Source organism: Peromyscus eremicus, chromosome 11, assembly GCF_949786415.1.
Source record: "Peromyscus eremicus chromosome 11, PerEre_H2_v1, whole genome shotgun sequence".
Taxonomy (NCBI): domain Eukaryota; kingdom Metazoa; phylum Chordata; class Mammalia; order Rodentia; family Cricetidae; genus Peromyscus; species Peromyscus eremicus.
This window is the reverse complement of record NC_081427.1, coordinates 39,416,450-39,436,398: the sequence shown is the minus strand read 5'-3', so window position 1 is coordinate 39,436,398 and position 19,949 is coordinate 39,416,450. Positions and strand designations below refer to the sequence as shown.

The 19,949-nt window shown below is 45.0% G+C and overlaps 1 long non-coding RNA gene across 1 annotated transcript; it reads left to right on the top strand.

Annotated features, from left to right (window-relative positions):
- Positions 1–15,976: 15,976 nt before the first annotated feature.
- LOC131921763 (uncharacterized) lies at positions 15,977–17,472 on the top strand. Its single transcript, XR_009382086.1, has 2 exons — positions 15,977–16,090; positions 16,629–17,472. It is a non-coding gene; the product is annotated as an uncharacterized LOC131921763 (long non-coding RNA).
- The last annotated feature ends 2,477 nt before the right edge of the window (positions 17,473–19,949 follow it).

The window sequence follows — 19,949 nt, the reverse complement described above, 5'->3', positions numbered from 1 at the left end:
CCTTGGCAGGCCCCGCCAAAAGGTACCCACTTCACCTTGCTTTTCTTTTCTTTTTTTAAATTCTGGGACTAGAACCCACAGCCTTGTAAGCACTCTACCGTCGAGCTTCGTCCCCATCCCCACAGCAACTCCCCTTTGAAACTAAAAACCGATGTTCTACCAAGGTTGGTGTCATGGGCACTGGGGTTTTTCGGCAACATCTCCAGTTCCCCTTGAAGATGCTAGTAAGGACTCTCTACCGTGTCCCTGACGTTAGACAGCCATGTCATGTGCTCTGACTAATGGCATCTAAGTTGAAGGTACACGTGCCTTCCAGGTTGATGTCTTCAAGAGTTGGTCGTTGTCCAAGTCAATCAAATGCAGACAAGTTTTCAGAAAAATATTTTTTTATTTGAGATATTTAAACAAGAGACAGACTGCAGTTCAGACACATACGTGTACAGACAGGTGTGCCCTCTGGGATGTTCAGAGGACAAAGGAAAGGTTGGAGGCTGAATTAAGACAGAGAAGTCTGTGGTAACAAATGCCAGGCGGTGGTGGCGCATGCTTTTAATTCCAATACTTAGGAGGCAGAGGCAGGTGGATCTCTGTGAGTTCGAGGCCAGAGTGTAGTGGGTAGCCATTCCAGCTTTGATCTGGAAGTTCCAACTCCCATTGACGCTTCGGTAACAGTCACGCCTACAAGGTGGGGCCAAGAGAGGGCCCTGAAGACCCGAGATCTGGATGCACGCCTCTCTTGGTTCCTGGACCCTGGATGCTGGAGGTAGACCGAGTAGAGTTCTCCAGAGAACACTGCCGGACTGCGCTACATCTTTCCCAGATCCTGTAACCTACCTATCCCTTCATTTGTAAGTTACGCCACTAAATAAACCTCCCTTTTAACTACGTGGAGTGGCCTTAATAATTTCATCAATACCAGAGTCTTCAGAGAGAGTTCTAGGACAGCCAGGGCTACACAGAGAAACCCTGTCTAGAAAAAAACCAAAACCAAACAAACAAAAAACAAGTGACAACAATTGTACTATAAAGTTTATATTATTGACAGTCTGTCATTAGTTGGGTTTTGTTGTTGTTTGCTGGGTTTTTTTTTTTTTTTTTTGGTTTTTCAAGACAGGATTTCTCTGTGTAGCCCCATCTGTCCTGGAACTGGCTATGCAGACCAGGATGTCCTCAAACCCACAAAGATCCACCTGCCTCTGTCTTCTGATTGCTGGAATTAAAGTCGTGTGCCACCACCACCCAGCTCTGTCATCAGCTTTTAAGTAAAGCTAACCCTAAGGGCAGGACTAGCTGCTGTCCTGGAGCAGCAGCCACACCCTAAATGCTTCCCCTCTTTCTCATGGCTTTTTTGGGCTCCACTTTGATAGGATGTGACGGGTACGATTCCTTTTTGTACAATCATTTTCACGACAGTGATGTCACCAGGCTCCTTTGCCCATGTCCTGTGATCAGCCATGTTTGGGTTGGTGGAAGTCCATCTGCTGAGTCCCCTGAGTGTACATGAGGTTCAGAGTCTGCTGCCAAGCTATGGGGGCATGATGGACAGACGGGCTGGGGGAGTGATAAACTTGCTTTAAGTTTCATCCCCCTGTATACATGAGCCTATGTTCCTGGTAGTACCAGAGCAGCAGTGACTAAAACCAGAGGATAGTTTAATGGGTTCAGTTATTTTTAGAGAAACATTTTTTAATGATTTACTTATTTTTATTTTATGCGCATTGGTGTTTTTCCCGCGTGTGAGGGTATCCAATCACTTGGAGCTAATTCTCATCTGCACTTTTAAAAAGTTTTACTTTTTGAAATTCTGGTATTGATACCATATCTACCTGAATATAAGAGTAACTACTTGCATTTCAATGTGTAAATGTGAAAATATACAACTAGGACTCAGGATTCATCTAAAAAGGTTTAGCCTGAGATCAACTAAATCATACTAGGAAGATCAAATGATGTTATGGGACTTCATATGAACCAATGCTGTGCATGTGAAATACCAGGTTTGTTTACTTAGGTTCAATTTATAATTATGGCCCATGTTTCTTCAAACTTTTTCCATACTCAGTCAAGAACAGGTTTAAATGTTGAGTTTGTTCCATCAAAGTAACCTTTATTTAGGGTAAATATTAGGGAGGCAAGTATCTGGCCTTAGTGGACTGTTAGCTGATTGTTGTGTAAAGTTTGGAGAGATTATTTGTATCTTAAAATGCACATCATGAAGTTTCTAAATGTATTCAGGTCCACTGTTCTGAAAGACATCCCAAAATGTACTTTAAAATTCAACTTAAATTTCATGCAACAAACGATGCCTTCTGTTCCTCTACCATCCAGTGCTGAAAATCAATGCAGCATCCTTTAACATAAACACGGGTAAGCATTTGGGGTTCACAGCAAGTGTCTGTTGCTCCTCTGTGGTTTTTCTTTTTTAATGAGAGATGATTAGGTCAGGCATCTCAGCTTTTGTGCTGGACCAGGGGTAACTGGCTGTGCATTGCTGAACACTTTCACGAAAGGAGCAGAGCCAGGAACAGAGCTAGACAACAGAACCGTTTCTCTCAGGCTGGGCTGACTCAGAACATCTCCATATGGATGCCTCAAGGCAATTTATACTCATGTGTCCCAAAATGACCTTGCCATTTTCGTCTCAGAGCTGAGACCCACGGTCCCATTCACTTCTCATATCTAATTGATCCACAGTCCCATTCACCTCTCATATTTAACTAATCCACGGTCCCATTCACCTCCCATATCTAACTGATCCACAGTCCTATTCACGTCTCATAGCTAACTGATCCACAGTCCCATTCACCTCCCATATCTAACTGACCCACAGTCCCATTTACCTCCCATATCTAACTGACCCACAGTCCCATTTACCTCCCATAGCTCACTGACCCACAGTCCCATTCACCTCCCATAGCTAACTGATCCACAGTCCCATTCACCTCCCATATCTAACTGACCCACAGTCCCATTCACCTCCCATATCTAACTGACCCACAGTCCCATTCACCTCCCATATCTAACTGACCCACAGTCCCATTCACCTCCCATGGCTAACCCTCCACTGATGCCATCATTCAGTACTCGCCTCCTCTGGTCTTCCTTATGCCACTTTTGACCTCCCTAACCGTCCTCTCGCCTCCAGTATCTCCACACACCCAGCTGTGTTCCCACCAAATCAAGCTCCATAAAGCACAGGTGAGGATTTGCTGGTCTCACCTCAACAAGTTCTCAGGAGCCCCAAGATCCTGGCTCTGCTGTTCACTGCTACAGGGCTACTCTACCCCAGTCTCCTACTTTGTGTCCCCAAAGCCAAGCTGGGTGGAAGACATCAGGAAACCCTCCAGCCCTCCAGCTCTGGGTCCAATTTCAACAATGTGTGTCTTAGAGGAGGGAGGTGGGGTCTAAGGATGCATTTCTCCGCTTCCTTCCTTTTTCAGCCTGTAGCCCCACCCTGTCCCCAAGCCTCCTGAATGCACCAGATTTCAAAGTGGCATATGCTGTGTTTCCCTTTTCAATACTGGAGACTGAGTGCAGGGCTTTGCACGGTCTAAGTAATGACAGCTCACTGCTGAGCCAGACCCCTGACCCCTTTTTTTATTTTTCATCTCTCACTTAGATGCCCATGCTGGCCTCCAACTCACTCTACAACCAGACAGTCCTTGAATTTATGATCCTCTTGCCTCTGCCTCCAAAGCAGTTGGTATTACAGGCTTGCCCCACCAAGCCAGCTTCTAGAATGTATTTTGCACCCCTCCTCTTGATTTTCCTTTTTCCCTCTTTTCAGACTAAAAGAATCTTCTTCCTTTCTGCTGAAGTTTTTCTTGTTTAGTTCCACATTGTCCTTGTGCTGGGTTTACTCAGTGGGAAGAGAGCAGAAACCAAGTATGTGAGGGGCCAAGAACATCAGATCCACCTAAAGAAAAGACTCCTTCACCGACTGGGAAGGACTAGTTATGGGCTTCACAAGTGTTAAGACGTGACTAACTTCCGAGCAAGCTGCTGAAATAATGGCTCTGCTTCTTAACTAACCATGTAAACCAAACATTCTTTAAAAACGAACATGGAAGCCCTGTTTCTGACTCAAGGTCTCAAGGAGGTCCGTAAGGTGACTTACAGCTGTTCACATCAGAAAGCTCTAACGACAAGGCTCCTGAAGGATTTCAGAGAGAATGTGTTTTGTTTCTTTTTTCTTTCTTTCTTTTTTTTTTCCCCTGAGAAAGGGTTTCTCTGTGTAGCTTTGCGCCTTTCCTGGATCTCACTCTGTAGACCAGGCCAGCCTCGAACTCACAGAGATCAGCCTGGCTCTGCCTCCCGAGTGCTGGGATTATAGGCGTGAGCCAACGATTCCCGGCAAGAGTGTGTTTTTTCTTAGTGTCATTGACTGGTGGTAGCAATGAAAAGGAGGTGGCCATAGAGTTTCTGGACTCGTCCAAGCCATTGGACAAAATGTCCATGTTATTCTTCTTTTGTCAAAGAAGAAAAATTACAAGATTAAAAAAAATGAAGTGAATTATTTACAGATGGGCTGAACTCATTCACAAAGGAGTCTCATGTTCTGGTGCTGTTCTTGGGCAATTCCAGAAACATGCAGAGCAGCCGACAGATGTGGGACATCTTTTGTACAAGGTTGTTGTTGCCACTAGCAAGAGAGAAGCCAAGGGTAAGTAAAACACTCCTCCTAGAAACCAGAGTTGAGAAATGAATGGAAGACTCTAGAAACGGAACATCCTGGGAATGTGTCTATGAGCGTGAAGGCATTGTGCCTCTACCTCCCTTCTGCCTAGACCTTTCCTCCCATGGCACAGGCTGAAGTTATTCCTTTTGGGAAGTTGTCTTCTAGTCAGGGAGAAGACACCGGGTTTTGTTTTTTGTTGGTTTTTATGTTTGTTTGTTTTTGTTTTTGTTTTTGAGACAGGGTTTCTCTGTGTAACAGCTCTGGCTGCCCTGGAACTCACTTTGTAGACCAGGGCTGGCCTCAAACTCACAGAAAGCCACCCGCCTCTACCTCCTCAGTCCTGGAATTACAGGCGTGTGCCAGCACCACCCGGAAGACACTGATTTTGTCTTCAGTTCCTTGTGAAGGAGATGTTACTAGTAAGCTGTCATTTTTTATTTTTATTTCTGTTGATAAATATAACAGTTTAGATTAATTCTACACACACACACACACACACACACACACACACACACACACACACACACACTTCATAGAAGAGTTGTAAGGGAATTACAATGGGAGGCATACCAAGGATGAATGAGTTAGGTGGGTGTGGGAGCAGAGACAAAACCACCAGAAAAAGAGATCCACATTTTCAGGGGACTTAAGATCTTAGGAACATGGAGGTGGAAGTGGTGTCGAGAGTGGTGGTCTAGACATACCCACATCCAGATTTAATTATCCCTGGGGGCACTTGGAATTCAAGCAGAATGAGTCCACCGTGAGAAAGTAGAACAGTGGTGTTCCAGCCTTGGTCCAAACGAGTCAATATGGAAACATTCTGGTTGAATGGGAAGGCCTGGGACTACTGGGACACGGTTTGAAAACCATATGGTAAATGAGCCCCAATGAGTACTGTTCAGCAGAGGGGCTGCTCCTACAAATTTGATACCGTGCAGTGCTCTCCGGTCTTTCCTGGTGCAATCTCCTGGCCAATCGCAAAGACCTCTGGGTCTGCCAGTCTTACCTCCGTTTTCACAGACAGCCTTCTTTGTCACTTTCCCACAGCCCCTCACTCGTCTCCCTACTGCTGGTCTCTCACTTCCAGTATGTGCTGAGCACAGAAAACAGACTAGCTGTTCTCCTAAAGCTCTTGTGTAATACCCCCTTGCGCAAGAGGCCACAGAAGTGCCCGATTACCGCTACTTTATTCACGCTTCCCATTGCCACACCCCGTCATGCTACAATCCTTGTGGCAACCCATTGTGACCTTTCTCAGCTTCAGCCTTACGTAGGCTGTCCACTGCCTTGACTGCTCTCTGTACATACTGCCATCTCTCTCCCCTCTTCTCATCTGACGACTCCTACTGCTCGTCCTTATACATCACTTCCTTGGGAAGTAGAGGGATCCAGGTCCCTGTCTTGTGCAAGCTCATGGTACTCTATGGCTTCTCTATCTAAGGGAATATAATGACCACAATCCCAAGGGCTGCTTTATCATTTCAGTCTCCTCCTAGTGTAAACAAGGATGGTTTATCCACAGGACTTACCCTTACATTCCCAAATCATGTATTGCTACATTATAGTTTGTCAAATAGGTGAATGAATTCAACTCAAATATTTGAGTAGATGAATGAATGAATGAATGAATGAATGAATACATGGATTCATTCATTGATAGAATAATTGGTAAGTAGTACCCTGCAAGATTTGTTGCTAAAGTTTTCCTGTCTGGCCCACAGTCAGGACAAATCTCTCTCACTCGCCAGTCCCACAGCCGCTCAGACCCAACCAAGTAAACACAGAGACTTACATTGGTTACAAACTGTACGGTTGTGGCAGGCTTCTTGCTAACTGTTCTTACAGCTTAAGTTAATCCATTTCTATAAATCTATACCTTGCCACGTGGCTCGTGGCTTACCAGCATCTTCACATGCTGTTTGTCATAGTGGCAGTTGGCAGTGTCTCTCTGACTCAGCCTTCCACTTCCCAGTTTTATTCTCCTCCTTGTCCTGGCTATACTTTCTGCCTGGCCACTGGCCAATCAGTGTTTTATTTATTGACAGAGACAATCAGAGCAACACATTTGCCATACAGACCATCCCACAGCAGTATATGGTCTTTTGTTCACCATCTTTCAGTTGTGATTCCCATGAATGTGGACCACAAGCAAATGTTCCTCTCATCTCTTCCTACCTGGGATACCAAGACAGGAGTCATGAACCTTTTGGAAATCAGACACTCTTCGTGGAAAGGGAGGTGTTGCAAGTCTGTGTTGAAGAAAGGATTTAGGCTACAATTTCCCGCATAGCTGTTAGTGCTGGGAAACAAAATCCTGAGAGCAGAAATAATGGTTTCTGTCTTCCTCTTGCAGTCTAAGGTATGTATACGTAGGTGGTGACAAACATTAGCTTTGGTGCTTGGAGTCCCCTATTCTATTGAGCAAGGACTTGCCAAGAGTCTCAGAAATAGCCCAGCCATGACTGGATCCTAGGTCTTGCTGCTACCCAACCTTTCCTCCCTGCTGTTCTGGAAAGCTAACTCTTGCTAACTCAATGTGAGGCGTACAGTGCTTCCTCTCTGGCTCACCACCGCTGCCTTTGATACTGGGTGTCCAAGAGTCCAAGGCCAGAGCACTTCCTCCGGACTCCAATTTCCAGCCCAGCAAAGCCGTGTGTGGAGCAGGCAGGGTGTAGGTGAGGCAAGGGTCAGGAGAGGCGAACCTGGGGGAAATGACATCAAATCCATCCCCATGTGTCTCCTTTTTCTCCTGGGACCTCAGAGACACTTTAAAGAAAAATCTTTGAGCCTTTTGAGGGGTAACCGTGTCTTGGATGACTGCATGTGTTCAAGTACACAGCAAAGGCAGGATGAACATCAGAGGTCCACCATAGCCCTAGTGTAAAGAGTGAAAGGTCCTCACACACCCAAACCACTTTACTACCTTATTCCTGTGGTCTCATTGGGGACCTGGAAGTGTGGAAGAAAAGCCATGATCGAGAGACCATGAAGGGAAGAGGTCGCCAAAGCAAGTCTGGTCTAGAAACTATCCCTAAGACAGAAATACTATAGCTCCATTTCACCCCAACAGTGAAACAGCAGAACCACAAGATGGCATGGCCAAACAGAATTAGTTCATTTACATGGCATGAGATACATGCCAGGGAAACTGAATGCATGGTGACTCACCCTAACAGCTCAAGACCGAACATCACCAATCAGCACTACCCTCATTTATGGTTGGAATTTCATGCTGGGCCATTGCAAGCAAAGTGGTTCACCCTAACCAGTGAGACTCCACCCTCAAGCTCATCCCATTCACAGGTAGTTCTTTCTTTCACTGCCATGCCCGCTGCTCTCTTTGGAGTTCACCAAATAAACTTATTTTCTATCTGCTCTGGTCTAAGGAGGCAATTCTTCCATCCACCACTGTGGTGGTTTGAAAGAAAACAGCCCCCAAAGGGAGTGGCACTGATGGGAGGTGTGGCCTTATTGGAGTAGGTGTGGCCTTGTTGGAGGAAGTGTGTCACTGTGGGGGTGGGCTTTGAGGTTTCCTATGCTCAAGCTACACCCAGTGAGACAGTACACTTCCTGTTGTCTGCTGATCAAGATGTAGAACTCTCAGCTGCAGCACCATGTCTGCCTACATGCCAACATGTCCCACTATGATGATAATGGACTTAAACCACGGAAACTGTAAGTGAGCCACCCCATTAAATGATTTCCTTTAGAAGAATTGCCGTGGTCATGGTGTCTCTTCACAGCAGTAGAAACCCTAAGACAACCACCAAATCTCCCACCACAGGAAGCTGCTGAGACCTTTAAATACTCTTTGAACTTAAAGTCTAGGGTTACATGTTACAGAAGGGTCCCACAGACAATCATTTTTCCCCACAGGTTTTATTGCCAAGACTCTGAAGTCAAGACAGAGAAGAAACAGGAGGTGTGGGATGGAAGAAAGACAACATCACGTGGTAGAATGCAGATTAATATAAATGGGTTAATTTCAGTTATAAGAGCTGAATTAAGGCCAAGCTTTCATAATTAATAATACGTCTCCATGTCACTATTTGTGAGCTGGCGGCCAAGAGAAAAATCTGACTACAGGTATTGGTCCTGAAGTTTCCTCTGGAAGAACAGCTCTTTCATGGCTAATGTCCACGAGTCAAGAAGAAATGAATAGCTAATTAAATTCTACATGCGCTCAGCACACAAGAACAGTTGGCCTCTTTTCTGATTTTCTTTTTCATTTGTTCATCTATTTGCTCTCAGGAATCAAGAAGCTGACCATCCCGGGGACTAGACAAAAGCTTAAAATACCGGAGAATGTGTATTTAAGACGCTTCTGTTGAAGATGTCAAAGGAAAAAAAAAAGTTGTAGCATTAGTTCAGGGCACTTCAAAGGTCAAGCAGATCTTAAGTGTGCTTACAGTTGAAGGTTTGAACTGGTCTCTAGAGCTGCACATCTCAGCTGCAAGCTGACCTTTGGGCTGGGCCAGATCTCAGCTTTTCTGCAACATTGTGTCCCCATCTGCGGTCCTCCCAAACAACAGATTCCCTCCCGCAAACTACCCAGATATCTAGACCACACACAATCCCTTAGAAAACCGATTCACTTTTGTCTGCACTGAATCAGTTCTCAATCAACAAGTGACTGAGTTTCTACCTCCCGTTTGCAGTTTAAAGATGTAGATACCAACACCATTTTGTAAAACGTGGGCGTGTGAGCCCCAAACTACTCGAATCTGCTTTACTGAATGGAAATCCTAATCTGTGCTCAGTAAATCTAACTTTTTTTGTTCTCAACTGGGTTGATTTCATTGTCAGTTAACGGCTGCAACAACAACAACAAAATATCTGGCTCAATTAGACTCCAACAAGGAAGAAAATTCAATAACTCACATGACCAACAAATGCCTTGGGGGGAGGGGTGCTGCTCAGAAAAGCGCCCCATCCCCCACCTCAGCCCATTTAGGAGTGTTGTTCTTTTTGTTTCAATGAAGCTGCCAGCTCCATTGCGGATAATGTGAAAATTGAAGGAGAGTTCGTACTTTCTAGAACAGGCCAGCTTAAGACAAGATCAGAGACATGAGCACTTGAGGGGAATAATATCAGGGCCATGCTGGTAAGACTCCAGTCTCCTGGTGTTTAAGGCGTGTTCCCCAGAATCCACACGCCTGGGCTCTCTTGGAAGATAGTCCTTTCTGGGAAGATTACTCTAGGGAGACCGTCTGGCATCCAAGCTTGGTTCAAGGTGACAAGCCCAAGTCAGAGAGAACGTAATAAACCAGGAACTTTCCTCTAGCCAGCAAAAGGGTCAGGTCAGAATTGGGGAGGTAAAGGTAGGAATGTGAGAATGTGACTCATGTGGGAGTTGGGACCTAGGGAACCTCAGGCAGCCACTGTAGAGGGCCCAGTGTTGAGCTGGCGGGCATTGGTGGCTCCTGCTTAGGGTTGGGATTGGAAAAGGCCAGAATAGCTCAAGCTACACCCACCCAAAGTGGGCGGGAGACAGGAAGGAAAGCATCACATTTGGTGGCCATGACAGAGAGAGGCCCGGCCAACAACTGCGGAAGTAGGAAGGGACACACTCAGGGCTTGAAGAACAGCCATCAGAGCCCTTGTGGAAGAGTGTCTGTCCTCTGTGTGACAAAACCCAGCGGGCACCCTCACAGGAGGGAAGCAGAGCGCAGGTGGTCACTGGGACCTGAAAGGCTGTAAGCACACTATTGTTATGATGGGAACGCTGGGAGGCCTCATCAGTGCTGACCGAGCGCAAGGTCAGACAAACTCTTCTGGCTCCTCCCTTCTGCCCCAGAGTGTGAGGCCAAGGACAACCGGGTCACACAAACTCACTATGTCCTCCTGGACACCACACAGTTGCTTGAGCCTTGTGGAATTGCCTTCAAGGAGCCATGATTTCCCGATGCCCCAAAATCAGTAGTCCCTGCCCCTATTTTGTCTTAAGATGCCAGAAAGACTTTGGTCATGTTGTATTATATGGGGGCATTTCATCCCTTCTTTTCCCCCTCTGCTGTTCAAATGGGCACAAGGCACGTTTGGAAAATTCTCTTTGCTCTTGGCTACCAGGGCCGTGAGAGTTCCAGGTGTTCAGGAGAAGCAGCTCTTTAGGGATGTGTGTCGATCTTAAAGTAGGAACCAATTTCTGTCCCTCTTGTCTTCAGCACGGCTTTGTCAGGACATTTTGTTTATTATTGCTGCTCTCATTTTTACTCTTGCGATAATAGTCTCTCTCTGGCAAAGCCACCGAACGTATTTGTTAGGAGCAGCTGGGATTTCCTTAGTAGACGTTCTAGTTGCTGAGAAAGAATGTGACTTATTTAATCTTTTCCAGGACAGAAAAGTCTTTCTTTTAAACCTCCTATCCATTTTCTCTTGAGTCCTCGGAATTGAGACTAATGCTGTCTTTCCCCCACCCCCAACTTTTTTTTTTTTTTTTTTTTTGTCTGAGGGAATTCTTTCTTCTGTCAAATACATTTATTTCCTTATCGGACAGAAATGTGGGCAAAATGAAACAACCTCATTGCATATGAATCTGTACACGAGGCCCAGGGCTCCATACTGCAGTGAGATGATTTGGGAAGACTTTTCTTCTGGAGCAGCTGTTGAAAGAAGCCATTTCCGAGTATCTACGGCTACCGATTCCTTCCCGGTCATACAGACGTGCTCTTGTCCTGGTCTGCACATGAGTGTTGACTAGGGAAGGGCTAGTGTTTGCACAGCTGACCTTCTTTTTATTTAAAAGACCAAAATAAAAGTCATTTAAAAGTAAGTCAATACATTCCTAAGTTTCAATCTACAGGAAAGGGTGCAAAACAGTTGGATCGATCGCAGAGCTTTGCCACGTGACCACACCCATGGACTCAAACCAAGGGGTGTAGAGTTACCACCACCCCCATAGCTACCCCTCCTGTCCTCACTCCATCCCCAGCATCAACCTAAAAACACTACTCTGCTGTCTGGTGTTAATCCCACCGGTTGAGAATAAGACCACTACCACAACTTAAAGTCAAATTTGAAGCAAGCTTTAATTAAATACTAAATGGGCTCCAGCCAGGACCATATCCAGGTTCAGGTCCATATCCAGGTTCCTGGGAAATGACCCCAAGTCACAGTTTGCAGTGGCTTAAGTGTTTCCCATCAGGTCCAATCAGGGAACAGCATACATCCTGACGTATTTCCTGCTTGTGAACCTCCCGCCCACATGTGACCCAGTGTGTCTGGTGCAGATGGATCAAACAAACCTGTTCAGGGGAGTGAAAACACGTGGCTTGCTGTCTCCCATAAACAATATCCTCCAGCACTTCAGGAACTGTCTGTCCTTGGGCAAGGGGCTTGCAGATCAGAGGCGTTTTTTTGCTTCATGGATCTCTAAGGCATAGTAATTGAAACTTAAAATGTAACTTTGGCTCTCACACTGGCATCACTGATTATTGCTTTGTCTCATTTTAGTCTTTATTAGCTTTGGGTATTTATTTTCATGTGTACTTTTCGGGACAGTCTCATTGTTGCAAGTAGCAGTATGCTTTCATTTTTATAGGTCTATATTATTATTGTGTAAATACATCACAAATGTATCAATTTCTGCTATAGTTTCCTACTTCTGTTATTTCCAGCTCTACCTTTCTGGTTCCTACATCTATCTCCAGATATAAAGAATGTTTTCTTTTGCTCCAGGCCTATGGTCCTAACAACTGCTGCTAGCCCCAGGATGCCCGTTGGGATTCTGGCATTACATCACTAGAATCATCCATGTTCTAGACAGAATGGAAAATGGAACACACATGCTATCCTGTTGACCAAGGCTTTTAGAATCTGCCATAAGATACTCTGTTCACATTTCATTGGCCACAATTTGGTCACCTGGCCAAACTTAACTATAAAACTGAGGCGTGTCCCAGATAGCTAAGATCCAACTAAAAATCATCATTTTTGGCCAGACGGTGGTGGCACATGTCTTTAATCCCAGCACTCGGGAGGCAGAGCCAGAAGGATCTCTGTGAGTTTGAGGCCAGCCTGGTCTACAGAGCGAGATCCAGGACAGGCACCAAAATTACACAGAGAAACCCTGTCTTGAAAAAACAACAAAAACAAAAACAAAAAATCATCTTTTTCTGCAGTCCTGGAGATGGAAACCAGGGTCTTACACATGCTAGTCAAGAAACCTACTATTGAACTACATTCCCAACCCTTTCTGCACCACCAGGGCTGGCAAAATCATATAAGGTAAAATACTGCTGAGGGAGAGCAACCAGCAACCAGGGCACCCACACAGTTTAATTCAAGTCACGTATTTGTGCCAGTCCAATCACTTCTAGATTCACAGATGAGTGATGCATAAGTTTAGTCTAGTCCAAGTGCAAGACAGAGTCCCCACTCTAGGAAATGGCTCTGTCATTGTAGGTAGGCACTGGGGACTGAAGAACACACCAGCCCATGCTCCTGTCTTTAGACAGTTTACCACAAAGATGTGAGTCTGGTATAGCTCTTAGTAATTGTGGGTCACCCAGAAAGGCATCCAGGAGGGTGACAGAAGAGGAAAAACAGTCCTGGAAGTGAGACTACAGGCTAACGGTGGAGTCAGCCCTCCCAAGCCCTAAAAATGTCATAGGAAAATGAGACTCAGGACATTGCCATGTTTCAAGGGAGTAGCAAGGGGGTCCAGGGAGCCTAGAATATACCTAATATGAAAAGGAGTGGGTGGAATGAGGCTGGTCAAGTCCACAGTGGCCAGGAGAGGGTAAGATAATGAATACCACGTGCAAGCATTTAGTGGATGCATCCATCCCATAATCTCTCCGTAGTATATACCTTTAGAGGACGTCTAGTGTGTTACAATAAAAGATATTATCACCAGCAAATGCATCAAGGTGAGGCCCAGATTGTAGCGCTCTGGAAATTTACCAGAGATTCAGATCTCAGGATTCCGGCCTCGTCTCTGCTTGAATAATCTGACTCACTTGGTCTGACTGGTCCCCAACCTTGAGGAGTGGAGTAAGTGCTGGAAGGAAGGAGCACCATCACCCCCACACCCCATTTCTAAATGGCTCCAAAGTCTTTCCTTTGCAAAGTTCCCTCCCCACAGGTAAATCTGGGAGGAGGGGGAGGAGAAAGGAGGATGACCTCAGAGGAAGGGAGTCTTCCGTTATTATTTTGATGAGGACCTATTGTGCATCACACTTAACTCAAATGGAAAGACCCTTTTAAAAACATGTACCTGGGACCAGCCAGATGGCTCAGTGGGTAAAGGTACTTGCTGCCAAACTTAAGGACCTGAATTCCATCTCTGGGATTACATGGTAGAAAGAAAATTTCCTCCTGCAAGTTGTCCTTTGACCTTCACACATGTACCAGGGAGCGCATGTGCACATGCACATGCATGTACACACACACACACACATACACACACACACACACACACACACATACACAGACACACAGACACACACACACACACTGCAAAGGAACAACTGTTGAGCGCTTCTCTTGGGTCTCTTCAGAGTTGCCCTCCTGTGTGATATAATAGAGTGTTGCCTCACATTGGGTCATAATACATGTATCCGTCTGATCTGTTTTCCCTGGCAAATGGCTTTACACTGTCCACAGTGTTGTGTGACTGGCAGTTTTCTCTTTGCTCAGCGTCCTGAGCATCTTCCACGGCAGCGAGTCAGCATTTTAAAGAGCCCCTCCGCAGAACTGCAGACCTCAGGGCTTCTCTGTGGTTCACTGCCTGTGTCGAAAGAGGAAAGTTACTGTACTGTGTCCAGACAGAGGCTTTGAAGAAGAAGCAAGGCACTGTGTGTGTGTGATTCAGCCCAGTGCATGTGATTCAGCCCAGTGTGTGTGATTCAGCTCAGTGTGTATTTTGCCTTCCACGCTCAGGCTTTCCTTATCACATCTTCTGAGGTCACGAAGGAACTTCGTAAATTTGAACCAGCGCCTGCGTGCCTCTTGTAGCTGAGGAGTAGAACTCTTGAATCTGTCATCTCAGTAAGTATCATTTGAACACCCTCCCTCCTCCATTAAGGAATTTCTGTAAAAAAAAAAAAAAAAAAGTCATAAAGTAAGACGTAATTTGAATCTGTTACTGTAAAGTTCCAGCAAAGGGGCCAAACATACTTGTAAAGGCAGATAAAACTTTAGACACGGAAATGGACGTTTTTTTCACAGACTTTACAATGTGGCAACTGGCTTTACTTTTTGGGTAAAGTAATTTACTACAATTGCATGCTGCACAAAGACTGCAGGAAGACAGTGTGATTCTCTTAGCACACTTGGCAAGTCCCTCACAGAACTAGTACCTCAAAATGGGGATTCAATTAAGATTTTTATCAAATTCACACAAAACTTGGTTTTGCAAAGTCGTGGTCTAAGTTATTGTTCCCAGAGATGGTGAACCCTCCCACTCTTAAACAAAACAGAATTTCCATGTTGCCTTTGCTCTCTGAGATGATAATGAGTCTCTCCTTAGACACCCCATGGAGACACGAAGGGAGGATGTTTTTCGCGTTGTTTTGACAATAATAATAAATAACACTCTCTTATAAAGGAGAAATGCAAGCTGAAACCCAGTTCTCTCTGCCAGCAATAGTCACCTTGGAGAGAAAGTTTCCATGGTATGTGGACTGTAAGCGTCAATATGGAAAGGACTTGCTCTCTTGGTTTTTTGGGACAGCTTTCTTAAGCTACAATTGCATGCTGCACAATTCACACCAAAAATTCGGTTTTGAGTTCAAGTTTCTCAACTTCACTGAGCCTCAGGCTTCCTCTCTGTCAAAGGAGAATAAAAATAACACACCCCTCTGGTTCGCTAAACAAATCAAATGCATGTGCACAGCCTGATCCATGAAAGCAATAACAGAAAAATAGTATTTCATCTTCCCACACTCAGTTTGTCACTGAATTTTCTGATCAGAGGGATTCTATTATTCTAATTTTCCAGTTAGATGACATAAATATTTATCTTGTCAATTTATGGTATTTAAAGGATCATATTCAGTTCAGTTGGATGCGTATCAGTCTCTCCTGAGGAAAAGTATGATCAATGACAGGTTAGGAATTTGGTCCATAGGCATCCCTCTGATATCTTATGTGCTTGCTACGTGGCATGGCTTCAGTAGAGACCCTCCACTGTTCCCTCAGGGGGCCACAGAATCCACTTGCTGCATTTCAGCTTTTCTCCAAATGTTCAGGCAGCAGGGCACCTGTGGGCTTTAATTCTCCAGTGTCCCAGGCAGGACAAGGGGCAGAATCCCGCTGACACTCTCAGATGACAAACAGAAGAACCCCCACCCCCATCCTAGCATCCTTGGCGATCACTGAAGAAGCAGAACACGGTTCTGAACTATCTCGTTCTGGACAAACTCTCTCTGCTCCTGTTTCTTGTTAAGGTTCCCTGGACAGCACAAGGTAAACTTTTCGTCCTATTGATTTCCATTAACATCGACTAGGCCTCAGCCTTAGGCAAATGAGAGACCTTGGATGGATGATTGTGTGAGACTGTGCTTCCAGGCTGCTGTGTCGCATTAGCCCTCAGAGCTGGTGACAGTCTGTGATAGTCCGTATCACTCCCTGTCTCATAGTTTCTCCCCTCCCCTAGTTAAAAAAAGAAAAAAAAAAAAAAGTCCCGACTTATTTTTCTAAATTCAGTTTAGCTACTTACTTTCTTTTCTTGGAAGAGGGAACATACAGCATATAGAGAGTCAGAGTGGCCTTCAATCTTGGTCATAATGTATACAGAGCACTTGTGTGCACAAAAAGTTATAGGTCGAATAAAGTGCTCTCTCCTCACAATTCATGTGTTGAGCCCCCACCTGGCTTCCCGGACCTCAGAACCTGACCTTATTTGGGAGTAGGGTGATTGCAAATACAATCAGTTCATTTAAGATGAAGTCATACTATGGTGGGCCCTTAATCTAAAATGACTAATGCGGTGTCTTTATACAAGGGTACCAACACACAGGCTGGAAAGTGTGATGGTGGGAGATGCTTCTGCTAGCCAAAGATAGCTAGAAATTGCTATCAAACTACTAGAAATTGGGAGAAAAGCCAGGAACAGACTCAGCCTTCAGAAAAAAGGAATGCTGCCAGCACCTTTATCCTGAACCGCCAGCTTCAAGAACCGTGAGATAATACATTTCCAACATTTTAAACTACCAATTTGTGGTACTTTGTGAAGGCAGCCCTGGGAACCTAATGCATGGAACAAATTGTTCTGTCTTCCCAATCCATCCTCTTTCCACCCTCCCTCCCCAACTTCCAAAGAAGCAGCCATGTTGAACAACATGTCGCCCTCCCCTGGTTAGAGTTCACTGGCACCCAACATCTGAGAGCAAAGAGCAAGCCTCTGATGACTTCAACTGAAAACATAAATCACAGGAACTGGCAACAACCGCGTTCCCACCCAGAAGAAAAGCAGCCAGCCACAAGGCAAAGCAAGCGCCCGGAGATGCAGACTCCAGTCTGGGAGACAGAGAGCTAGCTGGTTATTTTCCAGCCCTGGGCTCCATCTGTGCCTGAGACCTCAGCTGCATCTGAACTTGGCTCTGACTTTGAATTCCAGGAAGCTGTAATGACCATCCAATAAATTCATCTTTTTGCTAAACCTGATTCTTATTAGGTTTTTGAGACTTACAAGTCAGACTTCTACTTGATGGAGTCTCTGAAATGTATGCCCTCTGCTTTTTCACGTGAGTGGAAGGCTGCTTGCTACTCTGTAAGCAGCTGGGCCTTTACACCCGCAGGGACGCAGAACCCGGAAAAGAATACTGTTGAGAGTAAATGGGTGAGCATATAGCCGAGTGTGTTAATTCCTGACAAAATCTCTGAGAAGAGGTTCATTTCGGCTTGTGGTTTCAGAGCTTTTGGTCTATGGCCATTTGGCTTGGTTGCCGTTAGGCCTGTGGCCAGATAGTACAATAATATATCATGGTAAGAGGGTGTGGTAGAGGAACACCACCCAATCCGTGGCAACCAGGAAGCAAAGACAACGATCGGAAGGAGCTCAGGTCCCAGGACTGATTAAGGGCACCCCCGCAGTCACCTACTTCTTCTAACTGGCCCCCGTATAAAGGTTCCACCACCTCCAGCACCAACATGCCACTGTGTTATCAAAGGTCAATATCCCCAAGTTCCAGTCACCTCTCAAACATCCCGCCACTGAGCACTCCTGAACTGGGGACCAAGTCTTCAACACATGTGCTCTGGGGGAGGGGGGGTTGCATTTTACATCCAAATCATAATGGTAAGTTTTCTTAAAGAGTTCTTTCTTAAGTGAAATTTTAAGCCAACATAAAATGTAAAAAATTAGCATGAAATCTTTATCTTTTAGAATAGACCCCAAAGTCATCCATGAGCAAGCAGTTTCATTAACATATATACATGCTTGTTACATATAAAGTCAGCATTATCCCTTCATCTAGATGCCAGTAGAATCACTTTACCTATGAGGTTTATGTTAGTTTTATTTTCAAAGCACATATTCACCTTGTGATAAACATCAAAGGCTTGGTACTCTGCCCAAGAAAATATGTGCTATTTAGTACATGAACAATAAGGCCTTTTCCTGTCCGTTCATTATCATGTTTTTTTTTAAATTTCTCAGAAATAGTTTTGATTCTGATTTATATACTTTTTAATGCTCTGAAATGTGTAGATTCAGTCTCAAAGACTCCCAGCTGTAGATCAGAGAAGGATAAGCAAATAAATCCTCACACTATTTTGCATGCTAACTGAGGAATGCATCTGTTTTCTGACCCAGCCAACCAACACTTTTCCTAGAACAGCTCAAGAAGACGTTAACTGTTTATAATCACACACAGCTTCTGCGAACCAGAAGTCCATGTGTGGCTGATATGGGTGCCTCTGCCTCGGAGTTTCACATGAAATGACCATGTGTCAAATAAAAGCTTTCTTCTCCAGGCCATGGCATCAATGGGAAGCGACAGATTGTTTAGGGATTTCAGCCCAGCGGGAGGAAGTTAGCCTATTAAGGGTGTGGATTTGTAAGGGACATTAAGACAGTGGTACCTCCTCCTCCTCCCTCTCTTCCCAGCTGCCATGAGCTGAATGCTTTCTGTCTTGTGTTCCTTCCTTAATGTACTACCTCACGGTTGGCCTTAGAATGACGAGGCAACTAGTTGAATGCCCTGAAACTGTGAGGAAATTAACCTTCCTACTTTTAAGGCAATTGTGCCAAGTTCTTTATTATGGTAAGGGAAATCTGATCTCTAATAGAGACTTGACCAGAGATAAATCTAAACTATTCACTTCCAAAGGTGGCACTGTGTGGCTTGTAGGTTGGTGTTCTGCGGCTGGCGTGAGGCCTCAGTCCTCACCACGAGGACCGCCCTCTGTGCATGTCCTCGACATGGCGGCTGACTTCGTGGGTGTAAGGAACCCAAGGAAGCAAAGACAGAAGTTAGAGCTAGGTGTGGTGGTAGATGCCTGTTATCCCAACCCTCGGCAGGTAAAGACAGCAGGATGGTGAATCTGAGGCTAGCTTGGGCTATACAGTGAGTTCGAGTCTAGTGTAGACTGTATAGCAAGACTCTGTCTCAAAACAAAGCACAGCAAAAGAAGAGAGAAACTGACAATTTTTGTGATCTAGCCTTGGATGTCATTTTTACACACTGGTTCCATAAATCAGCATGGTTCAATACAGAAGGATAATAATACTCAGAGAGGAAATGATAATTAGGGGTCATTTGAAGTCCTATTATTTTTACTCTGAGTAATAATGAAAACTGTTTTGTAAAAAAATGTCTTTAAAACAAATATATTTAAGACGAATTTAATAAATCAATACTTATTATAGAATTCCAGGATCAGAAAGACACTTGGATATCAACCAGATTAACCTGATCACCGAGACTAACACCCAGAAAGGTCATGCAAATTAGTGACCAAAGCAGGCTGAGATCCAGTCCCCCTGGCTTCTGCTCAGGGCTTGTGGGGAATTTACTGGCCTGGGCTTCTGCAGCTCAGGTTGCTTCTGTCAGCAAGGGTGAATGCTGTGTAGTTTTAACGGGACCCCTGAGGTCCGTATGTAAGAAACTTTGTGCAATGACATTAGAAGGTAGAACTGTAAAGAGGCAGAGCCCCTGTGAACGGATTAGCACTGCCATCATAGGAGTCCTCATGGGAATAGGTTCCTAGTAAAAGGATGCTCCTTCCTATAGCACCCTTCCTGCCTCTCCTCTCCCCTCCCCTCCCCTCTCCTCTCCTCATCTCTCCCTCTCTTCTCTACTCTCGCCCCTCTCCCTCCTAT